Source organism: Urocitellus parryii, chromosome 3 (assembly GCF_045843805.1).
Source record: "Urocitellus parryii isolate mUroPar1 chromosome 3, mUroPar1.hap1, whole genome shotgun sequence".
Taxonomy (NCBI): domain Eukaryota; kingdom Metazoa; phylum Chordata; class Mammalia; order Rodentia; family Sciuridae; genus Urocitellus; species Urocitellus parryii.
This window is the reverse complement of record NC_135533.1, coordinates 185789167-185812377: the sequence shown is the minus strand read 5'-3', so window position 1 is coordinate 185812377 and position 23211 is coordinate 185789167.

Here is a 23211-nt window from a genome sequence, read left to right as displayed (position 1 = left end):
GAGACATGGTTTAAAGATATTTCGGTGGAGTGAGCCTTTTAATAATGACTCAAAATGCAGGGGCCATACAAGTAAAACTGATACCTGGAAATATTTTAGTAATAATAACAAAAATAATAATTTTATATGTGGATTATTTTTATTTCAAATAATTATACTCCAAATTATTTTATAATGTGATTTATATTTATTAATTACAAAAATAAGCAAATCAAATTCTAAAAGAAAAATGGAAGTATCTGCATCTTACATTTTGAGCAAATTATCTCTATATTATCAACAGTATCTAGAAATTAAGAAGAAAGTAAATGTTATTATAATGCCAAGTTCCTAAGTAGACTGTTTATAGAATAAAATAGGAAATACCAGTGTCTCATACATATGAAAGGGGGCTCAATTTCAATATCTGTTGGCAAGCCAGTAGAGAAGTGGGCACTGTCGTGTATTTCAAAATGGTACGACCCCTGCAGAGGCTAGGGCTTGATGATAGGTTAGATGTAAGAAGAGGATAAATGTTAGGGGATGTCTAATTTTTTAGCTAAGCAGTGAAGTGGATTATGATGTCATTTGCTAAGATGGAGAAGACTACAGGAATACCTTGTAAGAGAATGAATGTGTAAACAGGAAATCAATTCCAGGCCAGTCAGTCCAGGTTCAATCAGCTGCATGATATTCACAATTCCTATTAAACAGTCAAGTGAAGATGTCAACAGGCAACTGGGTACATAGGGATGGAGCATAGGGCTTATGCAGTCTATTTCGAACTTAGCAGCCTTGCTATGGTATTGAAAGTCATGGCTTGAATAGGCTCCTGATGCTTGCTACATTCAGAACCCTTTACAGAATACCTGAGAAAGCCATGATGCTCTCAAACTGTGAGGTTCCAAACACTCACTGGGAGACTCTTTAAAGTCTGAGTTTCTAGATGTCAGCTCTGGAGATTCTGATTATGCATGAAAGTATTGGGTAGGACCCAACAATCTTCATTTTTTAAAACATACCCCAGATAATTCTGAGGCTAGTGGTCTGAGGTCACACTGTCTAAGAAACAGCCCTAGATCTCTGCTGAGCCCAATTAAATAACCCTGAGGATACCTTTTTCAAATTATATAAGCCACTGACATTTATACCTGAATGGGCCTGGAACCCTGGTTAAGTATTTTATGTTCTTTTAACTCACTTGATTCTTTTTTCTAAATTTTTATTTTTAAAAAAGTAAAAAAGATCACAGAGTTAATAAAGAGCTGGGGATATAACTCAGCATTTGAGTGCTGCCAAATATGTGTGACGCCCTGAGTTCAAACCCCAGCACCACACACACACATACACACACACACACACACACACATACATACACAAACACACAAAGTCAAAATGATAAAAAAGGAGAAATGTCAAAAAATATTGCTCCCACTGTTGTTACTATCCATTTTATTTCCAGCTTCATTTCCAATAAGAAATCTTACTTCTATTTGTCTATTTGGGCTATTACAATTATTTCTTTCTGAAAATTAAGACAAATATCAATTTTTCTCTCCCAAACCTTTCCCTTTCTTATAGAAAAGGTAGTGGGTTATATAGTATCTATTTTTTCACTATAAATATTAGAGGTGTATAGAGATATTGCACTAGAAATATACAGGTAAACAGAGATGTTGGGCAGTTGAATTATTTCTTGTATTTTGCTATTAAGGTTTCTATTAATGTGTTCATTATATCATGTATGTATGGTCTATATGTAGGAAAAATTCCCAGAAGTGGGATTACTGGGTCAAAGGGTAAATGCATTTGTAATTTTGATAGATTGCCAAATTGCCCACTGCAGGGGTTGTGCCATTTGTAACCCTACCCGTAGTAATGTATGAGAATGCCGGTTTCTCTGCTACCTTGGCAACAGAGAGTGATGTTAAACTTTTGGATTTTTGCCAACCTGATAGGTGAGAAGTGTTATTTCAGTGTAATTTCACAATGCTTTGTTTCTTATTGTGAGTGAAACACATCCTTTTAAAAAATATATGGGCCAACTGCATTTCTTTTATTCCTGTAAGCAGTTTGATTCATCAACTTTTCAGCCTTTTTTCTTTTTAATTTCTAGGAGCTCTTTATATATGAAAGTGCTGAGTTCTTTATGACATGACACAGCTATTTCCAGTTTTACTGTTGTTTTTCATTTGCTTATTTTAAGACTGCATTTTAATTTATCAGCTTTTCTTTTGTGGGTCCTGGATTTTTGTGCAATTGTTAATCAGCCTTCTCCCTCTCCAAAGCAATAGAAGAATTCACTCATTCCCTTTATGGTTTCACCAATCCTGTAAGTAGTCTTGTTTTTATCAATGAGAATACTGAGATCCAAGGCCTAGGTTAGGTCTGTCTTACTCCTAAGCTTCCTCAAAACATGATTCAAGGAGTAAGAAAATAAATTCTTTTTGGTGTCACTTTGCAAACTTTGGGCTGGGAGGGTTGTGAAAATTATTGTTCATTCTTCATTCTGAATCTCAATTTTTTAATGTTAAATCACCTGTGGTCACTGCAGGAAAACTTTTGTAAAATACTATCTAGATTACTAAAGAAGGCAGTCCTGTTATTTTCTGAGGCTTATAATAAATACAAGATTGCCAAGTATTTGCAAACCTTAATGTTTGCATTTCAACAAATGTGAAAATGTCTCCCAAATCTTATAAACATCCATGCTGGAAGCCAACATGTTGAAACTGCCAGGACCAGGCACACCACCTACGGACGTCAGCAAATGTCCCTTTTAATTGAACGCTCAAAAGGATATCTGCAGGTGAGCAGAGAGGCCCTGTGGTGGCCACGCTGGACTGCATTAAGGGACACCTGGAATCTATGGCAGCCCTCCGTCCCTGTCTCTCCCTTTCTCTCTGCCAGGGCCAGCAGGGAGGGACAGTGCTGACGTGTCTATTGAGGATGAGGAAAAATACTCCGTTTGCGAGCCAGTCCTCTGAAGGAGGATGACCCAGTTGAAGCTATACACTGGCAATCGCCTCTTCCTACTAAATTGCAGAACCCTGGGAGGCCACGTTCCACACAAGCAGGTCAGTGAGAGATTCGCATTGCACAAGTGGCAGGTGAAATGATTTATGCAAGATCACCTTTCAGATCTAGAGGTCATAATAGCTGTTTCTCAAGAATCAGCTCTGATCATTGGGTGAGCACTGCCTTGGTCCCTGGGTTGAGATGGACTCTGAGGCCATTCTAGGGACAGTATTGTAAAGCACTGAGGTTCACAAGCAAAGTCTGCCATGACAGAGGACAGGAAACAAATCACACTTGTGTCAAGCATCTGTCAATCACAATTGAAGGAATTATAATTAGTTTATAGGACCAAGGCCTGATAGAGTCAACTGGGATACCTGTGGTCACACCAAATGTCAAAGTTTTAAAATGTGTGGTTCTAGAAAAGATGCTCTGATTTGAGGCCCAGAGGGTGATATTTATTATCTAGAAGGCAGACATTAGGTTTAGTTTTCCCTACCCTGCAATCTTTTCACTCCTCCAATTCCCTTCTCTAAAACCCAGTGTTTCTGGATCTAACACAGTGCTTTGCAATAATTGGCGTTCAATGAACACAACGGTATTACATCACAAATAGCAGATTAAGATTTTAAAGGTACTTTGCAAATGTTTGTAGATTTGTTTGACAAATATTTATTTAACATTGACTTATATGCCTAGTACTGGGTCTGATGCTGGGACTCTGGGATGGAATAATGAGCTATGGTATGTAACTTATAGATTTTTTTTCCAAGTGCATGGGTTAAAAGCTTTAAGTTTTGATGGATTACAATATATTAATTCTTTTTCATTTATGGCTCATGCTTTTAGTGTCAAGTTTAAAAACTCTTTGCCTACCTTTAAATCTTGAAGATTTTCTCCTATTATTCTAAAACATTTAAAGTTTCACATTTTACATTTGAATCAGTTATGTACTTTGAGCTAAATCTTGTATCAGTGGTGAGACTTAGGTTCTTACTCAGTGATGTCCAATTGTTCTGGAGTGATTTGTTGAAAGAACATTTTTTTTCTCCATTATGTTGCATTAATGCTCCTTGATAAAAGATCCGTTGGACATATTCGTGTGGGTTCAGTTCTATGTTCTTTATTTGATTCCATTCATCTATGTGTTGACTCCTTCTTCACTACTGTCGACTTGAATGCAATTAAGTATTGAAGTCATTCCTCCTACTTTATTCTTCCTTTTCAAAATTGTTTTTTTAACTCTTGTGTCATTTGCTTGTCTGTATAAATTTTAGAATAATCCTTTCTATATTGAAAAAAATCTTTCTGTGGTATTGGTAGAAATTGCATTAAACCTGTATTTTAGTTTAGGGAGAACTGACATCTTTACCTAGATGAGCCCCCAATCCATGAACACAGTATATCTCACCATTCATTTAGAATTTTTTTTCATTAGTGTGGTATAGTTTTCAGCACACAAGTCTTGTGCATGTTTAACTAGATTGACATCCAAGTACTTCGTTTTTTGCACATTTATGAAGGGTATTGTATTTTTAATTTCAACATTCATGTGCTTATTTTCTTTTTTTATGTGTTATGTCCTGTGATCCTAATGAAATCATGTGTTACTTCTATAAGAATTTTTTCTTTTTAGATTCTTTTACATTTTCTACATACACCATCATGTTACCCACAAATAGAGACAGTTTTCCTTCTTCCTTTTTTACATATATGCCTTTTATTTTCTTTTATGGCCTCATTGCTGTGGTTAGCAATCTCTTTGGTATGAGTTGTGAGATTGGGAATTCTTGCCTTGTTCCTGATCTTAGGAGAAAAACATTTTATCATGAAGTTTGATCTTAGCTGCAAGATTTTTGTAGATCCTTTGCTGAGAAAATTCCTCCCTATTCTCATTGTTTGAAAGCTGCTTCTTTTTTAAAAAAAATCATAAAATGAATATTAAATTTTGTTGTTTTTTTTTTGGATTGATTAATATAGGCATGTGATTTTTCTTCCTTAGCCTGGTAATATGGTGGCTAACACTGATTGAGTTTCAAATAGTAAACCAGATTTGCTTCCCTAGAATAAATCCCACTTGTCTATGGTGTGTAATTCTTTTTATATGCTAATAAATTCTATTTATCAACCTTTTAAAAATAATTTTTGCAACTATTTTCAAGAGGCATATAGCTCTCTACTTTCTTGTACTCTCTTTTTCTGCTTTTAGTATATGTCTTATACTAGCCTCACAAATTTATTTGGGATGAGGTCTATCCCCTTCAACAGATTAGTAGTAATTCTTCTTTAAATGGTAGAATTTTCAGTAAAGTCTTTCAGTCCTGAAGATTTTTTTTTTTTGAAAAATTTTAAATGACAAACTCAAGTTTCTTAATGGTTATATGGCTATTCAAATTATCTTTCCCATCCTGGGTGATTTTGATAGTTTGCATTTTTTAGGAATTGGCCCATCTTATTGAAATTGTCAAATATACCTATGTAGGGTTGCTTGGAGTATTCCCTTTTGATATCTTATGAATCAAAAGGAGATATGCTCTGTTTCATTATTGAAATTAGTAACTTGTGTTTCTTGTCTCTTTTTTTTAAATGTTGCTAAAGGTTTACATGATAATTAGAAAAAACAACTTTTTTGGTTCATTGATTTTTCTCTGCTGTTTCAGTTTTTTATTTCATTGATTTCTAGTTTTAAAGTTTTTTTTTTCCTTTTGTTTGTTTGGGTATAAACTTTGTATAGTTTCTTGCAATGGAATTTTATGTATTTTTTAAAGATTCTTATTTCTTTTTAATGTGTATATTTAGTATCATAAAATTGCCTCTCACCACTGTTTTAGCTATTTCGTGGATTTGGATATGTTGTATTTTAATTTTTATTCAATTCAATGTATTTTTCATTTCTCTTGAGAATTTGAACAACCGGTTATTTAGATGTGTGTTTTATAGCTTCTGACTATTGGAGATTGTCTTGTTATTCTTTTGTTATTGGTTTCTGGTTTAATTTCTTCTGGGTAGAAGTATTCCCTTTGGCTATCTGAAGAATCTTAGTAATTTATGAGTATATTCTGTTAAATTTTTGGAGTTTTATTCTCAGATTATAATCTATCTTGGTATATTTTTGTGGATCCTTGAAAATAATGTCTATTTGGTTGGTTGGATGTGTTCATAATTTTATTCTTCTTTAAGGCTGAGTAATATTTTATCGACCTACAATTGTGTAGGTTGAGTTCTATATTCTTGCTGATTTTCTATCTAGTTGTTCTATTAATTATTGAGAGAGGAGTACTGAAATTTCCTATTATGATTGTGGATTTGGCTTTTTTCCTGTAAGTTCTATTAGTTCTTGGCCCACCTGTGTTATAGGCCTGTTGTTAGGTGCACACACATTTAGGACTGAAATGCTTTTCTCATAGATTAACCTTTTATTGTTCTATAATGTCCCTCTCTGTCTCTGGTAATTTTATTTGCCCTGAAGTTAACCTTTTTATGTTAATACAGTAAATTCTTTTTATTTGTATTTACCGGAAATATTTTTTCTACTCTTTTACTTTTAATCTGCCTAAAACATTATAGTTGAAATGAATTTATTATCATATAATTGCATGATGTTTTTGAATCCATTCTGAAAATGTCTGTTTGTTAACTGGTGTATTTTTTAAAAAATATTTTTTATTTGTTCTAATTAGTTATACATGGCAGTAGGATGTATTTGGACACATTATACAAAAATGAAGTCTAACTTCTCATTTGTCTTGTCGTGCATGATGTGGATATTATACATGATATGTAATCATATATGCATTAGGGTAATAATGTCCAATGCATTCTCCTATCATTCCTACCCTCATATCCCCTCCCCTCCTTTCACTCCCTTCTGTTTGTCCAAAATACTTCTGTTCTTCCCACATCTCTTATTGTGAATTAGCATCCAAACACAGAGAAACATTTGGCCTTTGCTTCTTTGGGATTGGCTTATTTTGCTTAGCATAATATTCTCCAGTTCCATTCATTTACCAGGAAATGCCATAATTTCATTCTTATTTAATGCTGAGTAATATTTCATTATGTATATATACCACAACTGCTTTATCCATTCGTCTGTTGAAGGGCACCTAGGTTGGTTCCATAGTTTAGCTATTGTGAATTAAGCTTCTATAAACATTGATGTGGCTGCATCACTGTAATATGCCGATTTTAAATTCTTTGGGTATAAACCTAGGAGTGGGATGCCTGGATCGATGGTATATTCCATTCCAAGTTTTCTTAGGAATCTCCATACTGCTTTCCATAGTGGTTGCACCAATTTACAGTCCCACCAGCAATGTATGAGTGTGCCTTTTCCCCCACATCTTCACCAACATTTATTATTTCTTGTATTCATTTTATATATATATATATATAAATTTTTTAGTTGTAGATAGACACAATACCTTTATTTTTATGTGAGGATCAAACCCACTGCCTCACATGTGCTAGGAAAATGCTCTGTAAATGAGCTATAGCCCCAGCCCTTGCTTGTATTCTTGATGATTACCATTCTGACTGGAAGGAGATGCAATATCAGTGTAAGTTAACTGGTATATTTAAACCATTTACATTCAATATAATTATTGACATTTTAAAGCTTACGACTGCAATTTAAATTTTTATTTTATGTGTGTTCCCTCTGATTTTCACTTCTCTGTTTTCTGTTTTCCTATTCTCCTGTGGATTACTTAACATTTTTAAAATTCTTTTTTGTTTGCACTTAGTGTTTTTGAATATGTATTTGAGTGGTTACTGTAAGTATTATATGACCATAACTCATTACTGGTTACCGATGGTCATCATTTTACTGTTGAATTCATTGGATCTATCCTGTTTAGGGTTCGTTCAAGCCACTTGAGTCTATAGATTATGTTTCTTGACAAATGTGGGAAATTTTCAATGATTATTTTTATATGTACTGTTCAGTTCTATTCTCTCTTTTCTTTCGCAAGGACTCTCATGACATGAATATTCAATATTTTATTAAACTCCCACAGAGCTCCCTGTGCTTTGTTCATTTTTTCTCATATATTTTCTTTCTGTTGTTCAGATTAGATAATTTCTATTCTTCTATCATCTGGTTCTTTCTTCCATCCCTTCTATTCTGTAAAGAAGCACTTCCTCTGAACTTGGTATTTCAATTATCATTTTCAGTCCCAAAATTTCCAAATGGTTCTTTATAGCTTCTATTTATTACTGAGACTTTCTATTTCCTTGCTGAGTATTTCCACTTTCTTTTTTTTTTCATTTGTTTCAATTATGTTTGCAGTTGCTCCCTAAAGTAGTTTTTACCATGGTTTCTTTAATACCTTTGGAAGATAATTCTAACATTTCTTGTCATCTATTTATTATCTTTTTTCATATAGTTTAAGATCTCCCTCATTTTTGGTATGACAAGTGATTCTTGATCAAAACATGAACATTTTGTATTATGTCCTGAGATTCTGGATCATATGTAAACCTACTGTTTAACTGGATTTTTCTTATAACAATCTGGCAAGGCAATGGTGGGCACCACTTTGGTACTGTCAGATAGAGGTTAAAGTCCAGGTTCTCCACCTGGCCTCTATGGGCACCTGAGGAGTGATGTTTCTTGTTACTACTAGACATAGATGGAAATGCTACCTCTGCATGTGTTCTCCATTCGCACTGCAATAGAAATGTCCTTGTTACTTTGGGGAAAGTAGAAGTCTTCATGTTCCATTAATCTTCCTCCAACACCACTCCATTGGGAATAGGGAGAGGTAACTTATTACTATAAGTTATTATTTAAGTTAACTTATTACTATAAGTTACATAATCTCCACTGAATGTGGCAGGGAGAGGGCCCTTTCTTACTGGTTGTGAGGGGAAAAAGTCCTGACTCCTTATTTGAAAAAACAACTACCCCTGCCATGGATGTTAGGATACCTCATTTCAGCCTCTGTAGTAAAATCCAAGCTCCCCATGCAGTATTTGCAGGTATGGGGTGAGGATTGCTATAACCTTTCCTGTGATGTTTGACCAGAATAGAAAAAGTTATTTAAATGTTTTCTGGTTTTCTAGGTTGGCCCTTTCCTGATCCTTTGGCTTTTTACCCTTATGTCCATCAGCCTTTCTGGTTTCCCAGATAGTGACATACCAGGTCTGGGACATATGAGAGACAAAAAAAAAAAAAAAAATACAGGGGAGTCACCACATGTTGTTTTTGAATCCCTAAGTCCCTACTGCTTTTTTTTTAAGTACTTTTCCAGTCATATATATCTATTTTATATGCAATTTCCAGGGTTTTAGTTGTATTTAAGAAAAAATATGGAAAAAGTATATCTATCCCTTTTTCCTAAAAACAGGAATTTGTTAAATGCTTTTCTTTCTTTTTCTTTACTTTTTTTTTTTTTTTTGGTACCAGGGAGCCACATCCGCAGCCCTATTTTGCATTTTATTAGAGACAGGGTTTCACTGAATTGCTTAGCACCTTGCTTTTGCTGAGGTTTTGAATTTGAGGTCCTCCTGCCTCAGCCTCCTGAGCCTTGGGATTACAGGTGTGTGCCACCACATCCCACTGTTGGATGCTTTTTAATGTCTTTTCACTCTTTTGATCTCTTATTTCAATGACCTATCACAGGACTCTGCTCATGGAAGGTGCTCAATAAATGCATTTTTATTTTATTCCTTTATAGAAACCCTAAAAACAAGTATTTTGTTATGGACCAATCTCATAGTATTATTTCTCAACCTCATAATTACTGATATTTTGGGAGCCTTCTTCCTTTTATTAAATATAGATTAGAAGATCTTTATTATTCACTCACAATGGCAACTTTGGAATTTGAATTTGTAATAAAAATCAAAAGGAGGTCTCTTCACTTTCTCCATATACTCCAGAGTCCCCAGGGTCCTTAGGCTACAAAATATGAATAATGGGGAAACAAGAATGGACCCAGTTTGCCCTTAAAGAGTTGTTTGTATGACCTCGAGCAGGCTTCTCAATACTTTGGTGCCTGATCCTTCAACTGTGAAATGAGAATAATACCTGTAGCTACTTTATAACTATAAATAAGTTAATGTATGTTAAAATCTGAGAATATTGCCCAGCACAGGGTTTGCTATAATTATTGCTATTATTCTCATGAACTGAGAGACTTTTGCTGATGTCAACAGAGTAAGTAATTGCTTTGTCCTGAATTCTCAGGTAGCATGTAGATGTTTCAGATAAACATCTCTTATCAAAATAATAGAACTTCATGGTGATGAGAGCTTCATTCAAGTTGCTGGACTAGGCTGCATCTCAGACCTGTCTCAGCTTATGTTAGCTTATTGAATTTGTCATGATATAATCCACACTAATCTGTTATTTTCTTTTTTAAAAATTTTCTAATCAGTTATGTATGATAGCTGAATGCTTCTTGATTCATTGCACACAAATGGAGCATAATTTTTCATGTGTGGTCATACCATTCATGCATATACATATACCTATGGTAATGATGTCCATCTCATTCTACCATCTTTCCGACCCTCATACCTCCTCCCTTTCTCCCTCCTCTTTGCCCAATCCACAGTTTCTCCACTCATCCCATGCCCAATCCCCAATTATGGATTACATCCACTTATCAGAGAAAACATTCAGCCTTTGGTTTTTTGGGATTGGCTTACTTCACTTAGCATGATATTCTCCAAATCCATCCATTTACCTGAAAATACCATAATTTTATTCTCTTTTAATGCTGAGTAATATTCTATTGTGTATCTATACCACAGTTTTTTTTAATCCATTCATCTATAGAAGGGCATCTAGGTTGGTTCCACAGTTTGACAATTGTGAATTGTGCTGCTATAAACATTGATGTGGCTGCATCACTGTAATATGCTGTTTTTAAGTCCTTTGGGTATACACTGAGGAGTTCCATTCCCAGTTTTCTAAGGAATTTCCATACTGCTTTCCAGATTGGTTGCACCAATTTGCAATCCCACCAGCAATATATGAGTGTACCTTGTCCCCCACATACTTGCTAACACTTATTGTTGCTTCTATTCTTAATAGCTGCCATTCTAACTGGAGTGAGATGAAATCTTAGAGTAGTTTTGATTTGCATTTCTATAATTACTAGAGATGTTGAAAATTTTTTCATATATTTGTTGATCAATTATATATCTTCTTCTGAGAATGTTTGTTCAATTCCTTAGCCCATTTATTAAATGGTTTGTTTGTTTGTTTTGGTGTTTAATTTTTTTAGTTCTTTTATATTCTGGAGATTAGTGCTGTGTTTGATGTGCTTGTGGTAAAAATTTGCTCCCATTCTGTAAGCTCTCTCTTCAACTTTTTGATAACCTTGAGCAGGCTGCTCAATACTTTGGTGCCTGATACTTCAACTATGAAATGAGAATAATACCTGTAGCTACTTTATAACTATAAATAAGTTAATATATGTTAAATATATTGTTTATTTTGCTGAGAAGAAGTTTTTTAGTTTGAATCCATCCCATTTATTGATTCTTGATTTTATTTCTTGCACTTTAGGAGTCTTGTTAAGGAAGTTGGGACTATGATGAAGATTTGAGCCTACTTTTTCTTTTCTTTTATTGCACCTCTGTTTTTTTTTCCCTTAGAACAATTAGGCAATTAGCCCCAACTGACCTTGTTTAATCTCTTTCCTCTATGAGAATGTGACTGTAATAAGAGTAAGGATCACATCCCTTTCCATCATAATTATTTTTGTAGCCTCCAACAGTGTTCAACACACAATTGTTCTTCCAAAAATATTTTTTGAGTAGATGAAGGAATGTTAGAGAATTGCCATCCAAATAGGGTTCATTGATGGTAAACAGGGTACATGGATGGGAAGGAAGGAAGAAAGGAAAGAATAAGAAAGGAAGGAAGGAAGGAAGGAAGGGAGGGAGGGAGGGAGGGAGGGAGGGAGGAAGGACGGAAGGAAAGGAGGGAGAGAGGGAGAGAGGAAGGGAAGAAAAGAGGGAGGGATGAAGAAAAGAAAGTAATGTATAAAGTCAATTTTTTAAAGCATTTTTTAAAACTTTATCAGAGCCAAAGTGTGTAAAGTGCTCATTAGAGGGTCTGGTTCATTTTCAAAACCTATTCTAGGTATGTTAAATCCAAATTATTTTCCAGTTATTTCCTTAAAAATAAAACTTTTGTGAATCATTTAATTTATTGAACTTAATTATGTACCAGTTACTAGTCTAGTGCTGGGGATATAGAAGAGAACTGAACAAGTTTTAACTTTCAATATGTCGGCAAAAGAATGAGAAAGGTAGACAATAAGCTCATGCATTTAAACAGGTGGGGTGACCAGAGCACTTATTTTTAGAAAGATGCCTGCTCTCTCTCTCTCTCTAAAGTAGTTTGTATTGATGATTCTACTGCAACCCAGGAATCTTCCATTGAGTCTGTTCAACTTACAGAACCCTCCTCCACCCCTTTCTGCTGGGCTCCCTTCCTCCATCCGCTTAATATACACTTAGTGAACCTCCTGTAAGCCAAATGCTCCTCTAGACTGAAGACACACGGCAAGCATGACCATGCCTCTCTGATCTTACGGAGCTCACAGTTCCACGAGAAAACCACATAAGCAAAGAAACTAGTATCCAGCAAAATGTCAGCTAATGATAGTGTCAAGAACACAAAGCAGGCAGAAAAGAGAGAGTAGCAGGGGCAGGGGCATCATGCAGGGAAGGTCATGGAAACCCTCTCAGGGCAGAGAATATTTGAGCTGAGACTTGAATGCTGAGAAGGCAGAGCCTTGGGGATTTCTGGGAGGCAGTGATCCACCCAGGCAGAAGCATGAAGGCCCTGTGACTGGAAGGTACCTGGTACGTTCCAAAGACTGCTTGGTCAGGGGTCCTGAAGCTGAGTGAGAAGGGGGACAGCAGTGAAAGGAAGACACCTGAGGGGACTGGATACAGCTTAACTACAGGGAATAAATGGGCCCTGCACTCAGGAAACCCATAACTGTGTAGTCAGGAAATCTCATAACTAAGGATGTGTTCCTGGGCCATATTTCTTCCACTGGGGGGCTGTTTCCTCCTCCATGAAATGTGGGAGGTTGAACTCAAAGACCTCTGAGGTACTTTCCACCCGACAGTGGCTGTGGCCTCCTGACAGTTGATGTACATCAAAGACAGCTGCCTTTGGACAGTAGGACTGAGGGAGGATTCTGAGGCCAACTGAATCATAACAAACAGCTCCCATCCGTGGGGACCTTGCTATGTGTCAGGCACAGTGCTAATCATTATGTGCTAAATATTTTGTGTATGAAATCTCCTTTCCACTTACAGATGGAAAAAATAGGCTTACAATGGTAAATTTATTCAAGCTCACAGGTCTAACGGAGGTCTGGTGCCTCCTCATTTGGTCCTCTCATGTTCCTGCTCTTAATTAGATCAAGTTACATGTGGAAAACATTTTTTACATTGTAAAAACCAGCATTTCACCTTGCCATTGTGATTCATTCTGAAATTATAGCTGGACAGACATTGTCCTCTGTCAAGACTATTCTCAATAATTGTTTTGTTATTCTGACTTTTAAAAAAATCTGTTGCATATTTTGCTAAGTGAATATGTATGGAGCACAGTTTTATTGGTACAGGTTGAAATCAAAAGATGAGCAAATCGGAGCAAAGTGTGTTTAAAGGCAAGAGTTCTGGCTAGGTATAAGTGAAGAGCAGAACAGAGTTACAGTTTGGGGGTGCTTGTCATCTAGAAGCATGATTCTTATGATGCATTATATGCATATAATTATGATGCATTGAGCCTCAAAATAAATCTAAAATATCTTCCAGCAGGTTTGAGAAGGAACATTTTTTTTCTTTTCCTCACTCCCTTCATCCCTTCTTCCTCTCCCTCCCACCTTTCTTTGCCAGAGAGTTGTTCTCTGATTCTGTCTTTGGAGACTTTGTTGCTCTTTCTCTTTTGGAAATTCCTATTAGTGTAAAATTAATGAAAAATGTTCTTTAGCTGCGATAACTCATTAATTGCCCAAAGACTAAAGTTGAATTCTATTTCTGAGACTAATAAAATCTGCAAACATTTTTTTAAAATATTTTTAGTTGTAAATGGACATAATACCTTTATTTATTCATTTTTAGGTAGTGCTAAGGATCAAACCTAGGGCCTCATACATGTGAGGCAAGTGTTTTACCACTGAGTCACACAACCCAGCCCCAAATCTGCAAACTTAAAAGAAAAAAAATCATGATCCATTCCTTAATAAGTACATTTTTCATGACATTTCTTTCTATTCCAGATGCAAAGAGATGAAAGTGTATTGGTGCATATTTCCAAGATCAATTGAAAGCCTTTTTGAACAAATCTCAGTTCAATAGGTTATGCAATGTGAGACAAGCAAAGTGATCATCTTCTCTGAACTGGAGATAATGAGACAATGAATACAAGTATCCTTTAGGGACATAGACACAAAATACTTGAAACCAGGACCATTCCACAACATACAAGATATGGGCTCTCTAAAGATATAAGCTCTAGTTTTTACTATTGTTTCTAAGTTATATTTTTATTTTTTGGTATCAAGGATTGAACCCAATGGCACTGAGCCACATCCCAGCCTTTTGATTTTTTTTTTTTTTTTTGAGACAGGGTCTCACCAAGTTATTTAGAGCTTCCCTAAGTTGCTGAGACTGGCCTTGAACATGAGATCCCCCTGACTCAGCTTCCAGAGCCACTGGGAATGTTGTGTTTTATAGAATTGTTATTGCATCTTTGAAATGCAGTGGGTTTCCAACCGTCCTGGAAAAAGTCACTCTTGCTGTTTAAATATCACTAGAAATAATGAGTGAAAAGAAACAGAACTTGTATTAGCAGGAGACAGAAGAAATCCAGAAGAAACAGATTTGCAAACAAAGTAATGAAATATCTGAACTTTAAATCTAGCAAATTTTTCTGGTTTGCTTGCAAAGCATCAACTTTGTGTTTCAAATTAAAGATTCTCTGCTGAAGGCACAATCTTTCATGTCTTTAAAAATAAACTTTTGAAATGAGATAAAGGAAAACATGGCCATATAAACCAAACATTCAGTGCTATAAATAACTTATCTCAGAGGCAGCATGATATAGTGGAACTCACCATATTGCTTGTGCTTGGAACCCCCCTATGAACTTTCCAATATACTTAAAACAGAAAATCCTACTATGGCCTCTGAAGTCTTGTAATGTCTGGTCCCTGGCTCCATCTCCAATTCCATTTCCTCCCATGATTCCCTTAACCAACTTTCCTTCACTTCCTAGTCTCTGACCCTTTTTCTTCATTTTCAACAAGACTTCAAGGTCTTGGGTTGATTTTTTTTTTTTTTTTTTTTTTTTTTTGGTCTTTGCCACCAGACTATTAGCTTCCTGAATACAAGAACTTCTTTTTTTTAATTTCTGTATTCTTGTGCCAAGACTATGGCAGGTGCCCAAAATATTTTTGAATGAATGAACGACAAATAAACAAAGCACTCGATTACACATTTGTTGACTTCAACCTCAGTTTCTTCCATCAGGATCAGGAGGTTGAAGTTTTTCAAGCTCCCCATTCCTCAAAACTAGACTGATTCTGTCTTTGGAAATTCAGATCATAAATTCTTTCCTTCTGGTAATTAATAGCAAAGTTATATATTTATAAAAGTATTGGCTTTCAAAACTAAACAAAATAAAACCCCTTAATTTTCTAGATTTCTGTGTACCTGATATCATGAATGATACTTTTAAAAGTCCTGGTGCATAAGGATCTGCACAAATAGATCTTCTCTGTCTTTATTTAGAGATTTGTCTTGAAACAGTTAAAATGGTGGGTTTATCCAGCAGTCTGTGTCTTTGTAGTGTTGAAGTGTCTTTTGTTTCCTGTCACTGGATACGGAGATGATGGATGTCCAACTTTGTAATTTTTGCCCATGTATATTTTATGATTCTCAAGCAGTGACAGGAACTGGTTGGAGTAATGTGGGCTTCAAAGCCAAACTAAAATGCAGTGAAATGATGAAAACTAGAATTTTCAACAGCCCCCATTAAAGTTGTTGGAAAAACCCATGCCCCTTAAAGTGTTTTCTGATTTTCAGTTTGACTGGTACTCTGTTTCTTATAATGAACTCAGCTTAAAGGTGTTGCTTTAAAGAAAATGAAAATTAGATGTGCATGTAAGACCTGATGATCAAAGCTATGCTAATTTTTGATGGATTGATAAAATATAATGAAAGATTCTATTCCCTTTAAGTCCAGACCTCTATGAAATGTATACTTAACTAGGATCCAAAAGCTGGAACATTATGAACTAACCAAATGTTCCTTGGCCTTTTCCCCTGTATACTGTTGTCTTCATGTATATATATATTTAATTTATTTATTTATTCTAATTTGTTATACATGACAGCAGAATACATTTCAATCCACAGTACACATATAGAGCACAATTTTTCATGTCTCTGGTTGTACACAAAATAGAGTCACACTATTCATGTCCTCATACATGTACTTATGGTAATGATGTCCATCTCATGCCACCATCTTTCCTGCCCTCATTCCCCCTCTCTTCCCCTCTCCCACTTTGCCCTATCTAAAGTTCCTCCATTCCTCCCATGCTCCCCACCCCCACCCCCATTATGGGTCAGCATCCATATATCAGAGAAAACATTCGGCCTTTGGTTTTTTGGGGATTGGCTTTTTTATGTACATTTCTTGAGCTCTAACACTTCATCTGGAATCTACAGTGTTCCAGTGATGGCTCACTCTGTTCAGATGCTTATGATAGGACATTTATGCCTTGGCTTTGGTGGAAGACATCTTGAACACACATCAGCTTAAAAGCAAACATTCTATTCTTCGGGCTAAGGCATTCAGAGACAACTGTTACTTGTTCTTTCTGACAAACAAGATTAAAGGAGAAATTCAAACGTGAAAAGCTAGCCCAGGGCCAGGTACACGACCAGCTGTCAGTGATGTCTTTCCCTCTTTCTCATGTTAGCACGCACCATCACAGCAGGTAATCTCCCAATGGCACCATCACAGCAGGCAGTCTCCCAGTGGCTCATGTCTAACCAACAATTTGAACACCATGTTACTTATTGCCATTACCAGGAGGAGCATGGTGGCCCCTCCACTCTGTGCTTAGGGACTATGTGCAGGGTAGTGGGAAAAGAGAGCTTGGCTAGACTGAGCAGAGTTTGTTTCTATTTGATCTTTAAGTCCCTTTCTCAAAACCATATGCTTATATTGCAACATCTTGGCATTTCAGTTTTAAGCCTTCTCTTTTGGCTTTCCCTGTAGAAGGAAAGGATTTAGTCCTCTTTCACCCCACCTTCAAACCCTACCTACTCATAAGGTCTTCTCATCTCCTTAGACTATGGATGATGTCAGTCAGTGCTCATGGAACTGTAAAATTTTTTCACAGCTGAGTCATGGAGTATCCTCTGCTAACTTTTATTTTTTTTTTGTATAGTTTATTTTTTACTTTGCTATGATTAATAACAGTCTTATTTGCGGTTGTGGATTGACTCAAAACAACGCTAATTTAAACTTCATTCACTCCATTAATCATCTAAATTTCCTCTTAAGATATTTCAGTGTCATGGGTACTTATCAATTTCCCATTCTTAAAAAAGAAAAAGAAGCGTCTTTGGACCAACTTCTATGTGGAATTGCTGTCCTCTATTCCTCCACAACTAGCAAGCAGGGATCTCCTCTCTCCTCTTCTCTGAGCTGAATCCTCAGTTTCATGTATCCCATGTCTTGCTGTTTCTTGGATGACTCTCTCCTTTTTATGTAACTAACATATTTTCCAATGGCTTCCTCATAAAAAAATTTTTAAAAAGTAAAATTTTGAGAGCTTATATCTGAAAATATCTACATTTTATCTTCATGTTTGATTGACAGTTTGACTGAAAGTGAAGTCCTAAATTGGAAATGATTTTTCCTCAGAATGTTGAGTTGAACTGGGTGTGAAGGCGCACACCTGTAATCCCAGTTACTTGGGAAACTGAGCCAGGGGAATCACAGGTGTGAGGCCAACTTGGGCAATTTTGCAAGACCCTGTCTCAAAATAAAATAAAAAGGGCTCAGTGGTAGAGTGTTTGCCTAGCATGTGCAAGTTCCTAAGTATGACCAAAAAAAAAATTGAAAGCGTTAGTCTAGTATCTTTATAGTATGTGTTACTTGTGAAAATTACAAACCCCTTCTGACTTGTGTACCTTTTTTTTTTTTTTAATCTCCCTGGAAGTCTATAGGGCCTTCTGTGGGTTTTTTCCTTTATCTTCACTATTTCAAAATGTTATGATAGTATGCCTTGGTGGTCTATTTTTCTTTTTTTTTTCTGGGAACTGAATGGACTTTTTCAATCTAGAAACCCATTTATTTCCTTCCATTCTTTCTTCCTTACTCCTGCAACAAACATTTTTTGAGTTTCTATTACAGGCCAGGTATTATCCTAAGTACTGATAACACAGAAGGGGAAAAAAAAATCACAAGCTTCTTGGAGCTGTATTCCATTGAGAGTTTCATTTCTGAAATATGATAGTGGAAGATCTTTATAACTAGCTGTGTCAGTCTGTTGTGGCTCCTATAACAAAATTCCATAAACTGGGTGGCTTATAAACAACATAAATTTGTTTCTCAAAATTTTAGAGGCAGGAAAACCCAAGATCCAGCAGATTTCACTTCTGGTGATCATCAAATTTCTGGTTCATGGATGTGATCATCTTGCTGTGTCCTCACTTGACAGAATGGACCAGGGGTCTCTCTGAGGCCTCTTTCATGAGGACACCCATTTATGAGGACTTCATCCTCATGACCAGTTCACTTCTCAAAGATAAAAACAACCTCCTAGTACTATCTTTTTAGGAATCTGGATTTCAACATATGAAATTTAGGGGTCACAAGCCCTCAGACCATAGTATTTCTTTCCCTTCATTGTGTTGGGAACAGATGACCTCTTAGATCACATAATAGATTTCAGAACAAAAAGGGATCACAAGTGTAAACAATGACAAGATTCTAGGTTTTGAAGAAGCTCTAAGAATTATTTTTGTCAAATAATCCGTAAGTCCAACTGATATCTAGAGCTTTCAAGTGACTTTTACATTGTCACTCTCCTGGTTCAACTTAGTATCCATTAACTGTCATTAAATTTGAAGTAAAATTTTATTTGTCTATTCATTGCCTTAAGATTTGTCCCTTTGAAAATAAATCAATGAAGTCCATTCTTATCTCAAGCTCATTGCTTGAAGATAGTCACATGTGATTAATAAAATGTATTTTTATTCTTTACAATAAAACAAACAAAGACCTGAATCCTAATTCTCTGGCTACTTGTTTCTACTCCATAAAATTCCCCTCAAAATATGTAGATCCTTTTTATAAGTTTGTTAAGTTCTTTCTTGGTATTAACTAAAAAATAACGAGAACACTTTATTGCAGCCATCATTAATTTTAGTTCTATTGATATCCTAGCATATAGCTATCGCTATTATAATTCTCCCAGAGCAAGCGATCCTATATTTATTTATGAAATATGAAAGCCATTTGTTAACTTCGTCTTCATTGTTAGATTAAACTTCGTGGTTTATTGTATGTACTTTTGGGATTAAGAATTTCCTAGCACATACCATATACATAAATAATAAATTCTTAAGTTAATTACTTTCTTCCTATTGCTGTTTTAGAATTTGTACACTGAAAAATTAAAGGTTTACTCCCTTTATCAAAAAGACTTAAACACATGACAAAATAATTTTGTAGGCAAGAAAGAAGTAATTGACTTTCATTTCAATCACTTGCCAATGTAATCTTGGAGAATCTGATCTGAAGATAGTCAAATGTTATAATAAAACTTATTTTAATTCTTTACAATAAAACAAACAAAAACCTGAATCCTAATTCTCTGGCTATTGGTTTCTGTGTGTGAATTGTGAAGTTTTATACTCATTATTTTTCTATTGGAATCTTAGTTATTTTTTTTTGTTTGTACAAATTGTACATTCTAAAGACATTGATTTTTTATCTGAAAAAAAAATTGCTACCTTTATTTTTTGTACATTTTAATTTGGCTATTTACTTCTTAATTCATTTCTCTCCCAAAAGTTCAGTCCATTGCATTTTCCACATGGTAAAATTGTCTCGTGCAACATTTTTAAAATATTCACTTTCCTCCACCTAGAGATTTTAAATATATTAGTTTTATTCTTTAATTTATATATGTGGAGTGAGTAAAGGTCTTAGGTTTCCTAACCTTCCACCTCCAAAATATCTGAAAAATGATGTTGAATAATACTTTTCTTGCTAGGGTTAACTTTATTTGTTATGTCTGGTATATTAGTCAGGGTTCTCTTGAGAAACCCAACTAGTATGATGGATGGATGGGTGTATGGATGGATGGATCAATGGATAGATAGAGAAACAGATATAGAATAGAGATAGAGATATAGAAGAGGACCTACAGGAGTTAATTCACACAATTATAGAGGAAGTCCTGATATTATTTCATTGAAAAGATTGTGCATTCCTTTGATTTGTATCTCTGAGCCTTCATCTATCCTGATAAATCTTAAATTTGGTCTTTTTAGGTTATCCCATATTTCTTGGAAGTTCTGTTCATGGTCTCTTACCATCTATTCTCCACAGTATTTTCAAGATTATATATTTTTGTCTTTATTGCCTGAAACATTGTCTTCCAAGTGGTCTAGTCTATTTTTGGTGCTTTCCATTGAATTTTTAATTTGTTTTTTTGATTCCTTTATTTCAAGGATTCCTGCTTGATTTTTTTTTCAGAATCTCTATCTCTTTATTGAAGTGATATTTCACTTCCTGAATTATGTCTCTGATTTCACTCCTTATATCATCCTTTATCTTGCAGATCAGTTTAACTGTGTACAATCTAAAGTCCTTCTCTGACATTTCTTCCACTGTGATATCTATGGATTCTGGTATTGAAGTATCTTGGTTTGTTTTCGGAGATTTATTCCCCTGCTTTTTCAAGTTGTTTGTGTGTGTACCTATCTAACAGTATGGATTCAAAGCAGTAGAGTTTTTACCCTGTGAACTTATAGTCTCTCCAAATGTTTCCAGTACTTCACTGTTTAATGTGGAGATAAGTAATAATAATAACCAATGCAAAAATATACAGTATTAAACCAACTAGTTCCTGCTATGACATCTAAAGTGTTAATTATCACAAGAAACAGAAATATGATCAGTTATTACCCACGGTAAAAACAGTAAGTTTGCAAAAGAGTTTAAAATTTTGAATGGTGGACTATGAGAGAACAGAAGTGATAAAGGATGTGATGATTGTGAGGGAGGAATAGAGAAGATAGAAGTAAACAATTAAGGAAAGAGTGAAAAAGAATAGAGATTGGCTGTAAGCAGAAGGAAAGAGAGAAAGAGAATCAAGGGAAACAGAAAAGTGAGAGAATATATATGTATACATATATATGTGTATATATAAAGTAAATTGTTTAATTAAAAATAAAAATAAAAGAATACATAACTGAAACATAACTGAAATATACTAATCAGACATCCTAGTCCTCAAAATACAATATTGATTTAAAAAATGCTAGAAATGAGAAAAAAACAATACAAATATGTATAAATACTCATGAATCATTAAGGTCACAATTAAACAGAGAAAAGAAAAAAAGGTTGTTAGTGAAAAGTTAAAGAATTATGTCCATTGGAGTTCAAAAGATTCTCAGCTTCCCTTCTCAGCAGTTTTAGGTGGGATCACTGGGGTGAGAGAGGTAATCCTGTACGTGAAACTCTTAGAGAGGGGATTTAGGCTTAGGTGGGCTCCAGGCTCTTCTCTGAATGCCACTTGGTCTGGAGACTTTAAATCAGCACACTTCCAGGGCCCAGCAATTGCCGGTCCACACTAGAAGACTGTATCTCAGGGATCGCCCCTGGATTCCACTCATGTGGTAGAGGAACCAATTCTTAGTCCACTACATCATCTTAGGACCCCCACATTTCCTGGTCTTGAGTTCAGTCTCCAAACTCAATCTCTCCTGCCCCTGCCCTTTCAAATTCCTATCCAGGTGCCATCTTACCCAGCCAGTCCTGCAAGCAGCCAGACTGCAGAAGGAGGGGTAGAGCTGGGTGGGTTTCCACAACCAGTTATCCCCTGTGTAAACCTTTCTCCATGTTTGATTTTTCTCCCGGTCACTTAAGCACACTCTATGTGGGCTTTCTAGGTCAAGCTAGGGTTTGCCAGGAATTGGCTTCTCCAGCTGCCAGCCCCCATGCTGCAGCTACAAAATGGTTCCTTCCACTGTCCTCTGCACTCAGCATGCCTTTCAGTTTGGTTGGGCAGTGCCTTTGATCTCTAAACTCCCTGTACCCAGACACGCCTCAGGCCTCCTAAAAATGTGGGTTCCTTTAATTACCTTGTGCCTCCACTTTGCTCACAGAGGGACCACTTTGGCTGGTGACTCTGGCTGCCATACTGGCTATGGCACTGGGGATTTCTTCCTTATTTTATTATATCCAACTCCATATCGGCTTTGAATGTCCAGTATTAAATCCCAGTAAAGTCTCCCCCATACCCATTTTTTTGCTCACTCACCTTGCTGAGAAGCTGCTTTCTTGGTTTCACACCATGAAGCAGCCAGGAAAGCAACCTTCTCTATTCCGCCATCTTGAAACTCCCTGAGGAAGTCCTGAATACACCAGCAAATCTACAATGTGGAGATTCTGAAGTCAAGAGGGCTGGTTCAATCAAAATTGAAAGACCTCAGAACCAGCAAAGATAATGGTGTGACTCTTTGTCCAAAGACAAAGGCCCAAGGGCCTGAAGGATTGCTGGTGTAAGTTCTTTGCCTTTTTGTTCCTTCTATACCCTTAGCCAATTTCATGGTGCCTATCCACATTGGTTGAAGGCAAGGTTCTTTGGTGGAAGGCAAATCTTCATTTCTCAGTCTACTGACTCAAGTGCCATTTTCTTATCAAAACATCCACCAAAACACACCCAGAAATTTTACTTTATAAACTATGTGGTTATTCCTTAACCCAGTCAATTTGACACTGAAAATTAACTATCATAGAGGGTTATGCTTTTTTTATACACAACTTTAATCCTCTCTTCATGGCATGGTTTAATATGGTTTGTATATATTCATTCATATTTAGCCTGCAATTATGTGTTTCTTTTTTAACCCTGGTAACTTAGTTAATCTGATATTGTATATGAGGCAATAAAAACTCAACTCATATCAACTTAA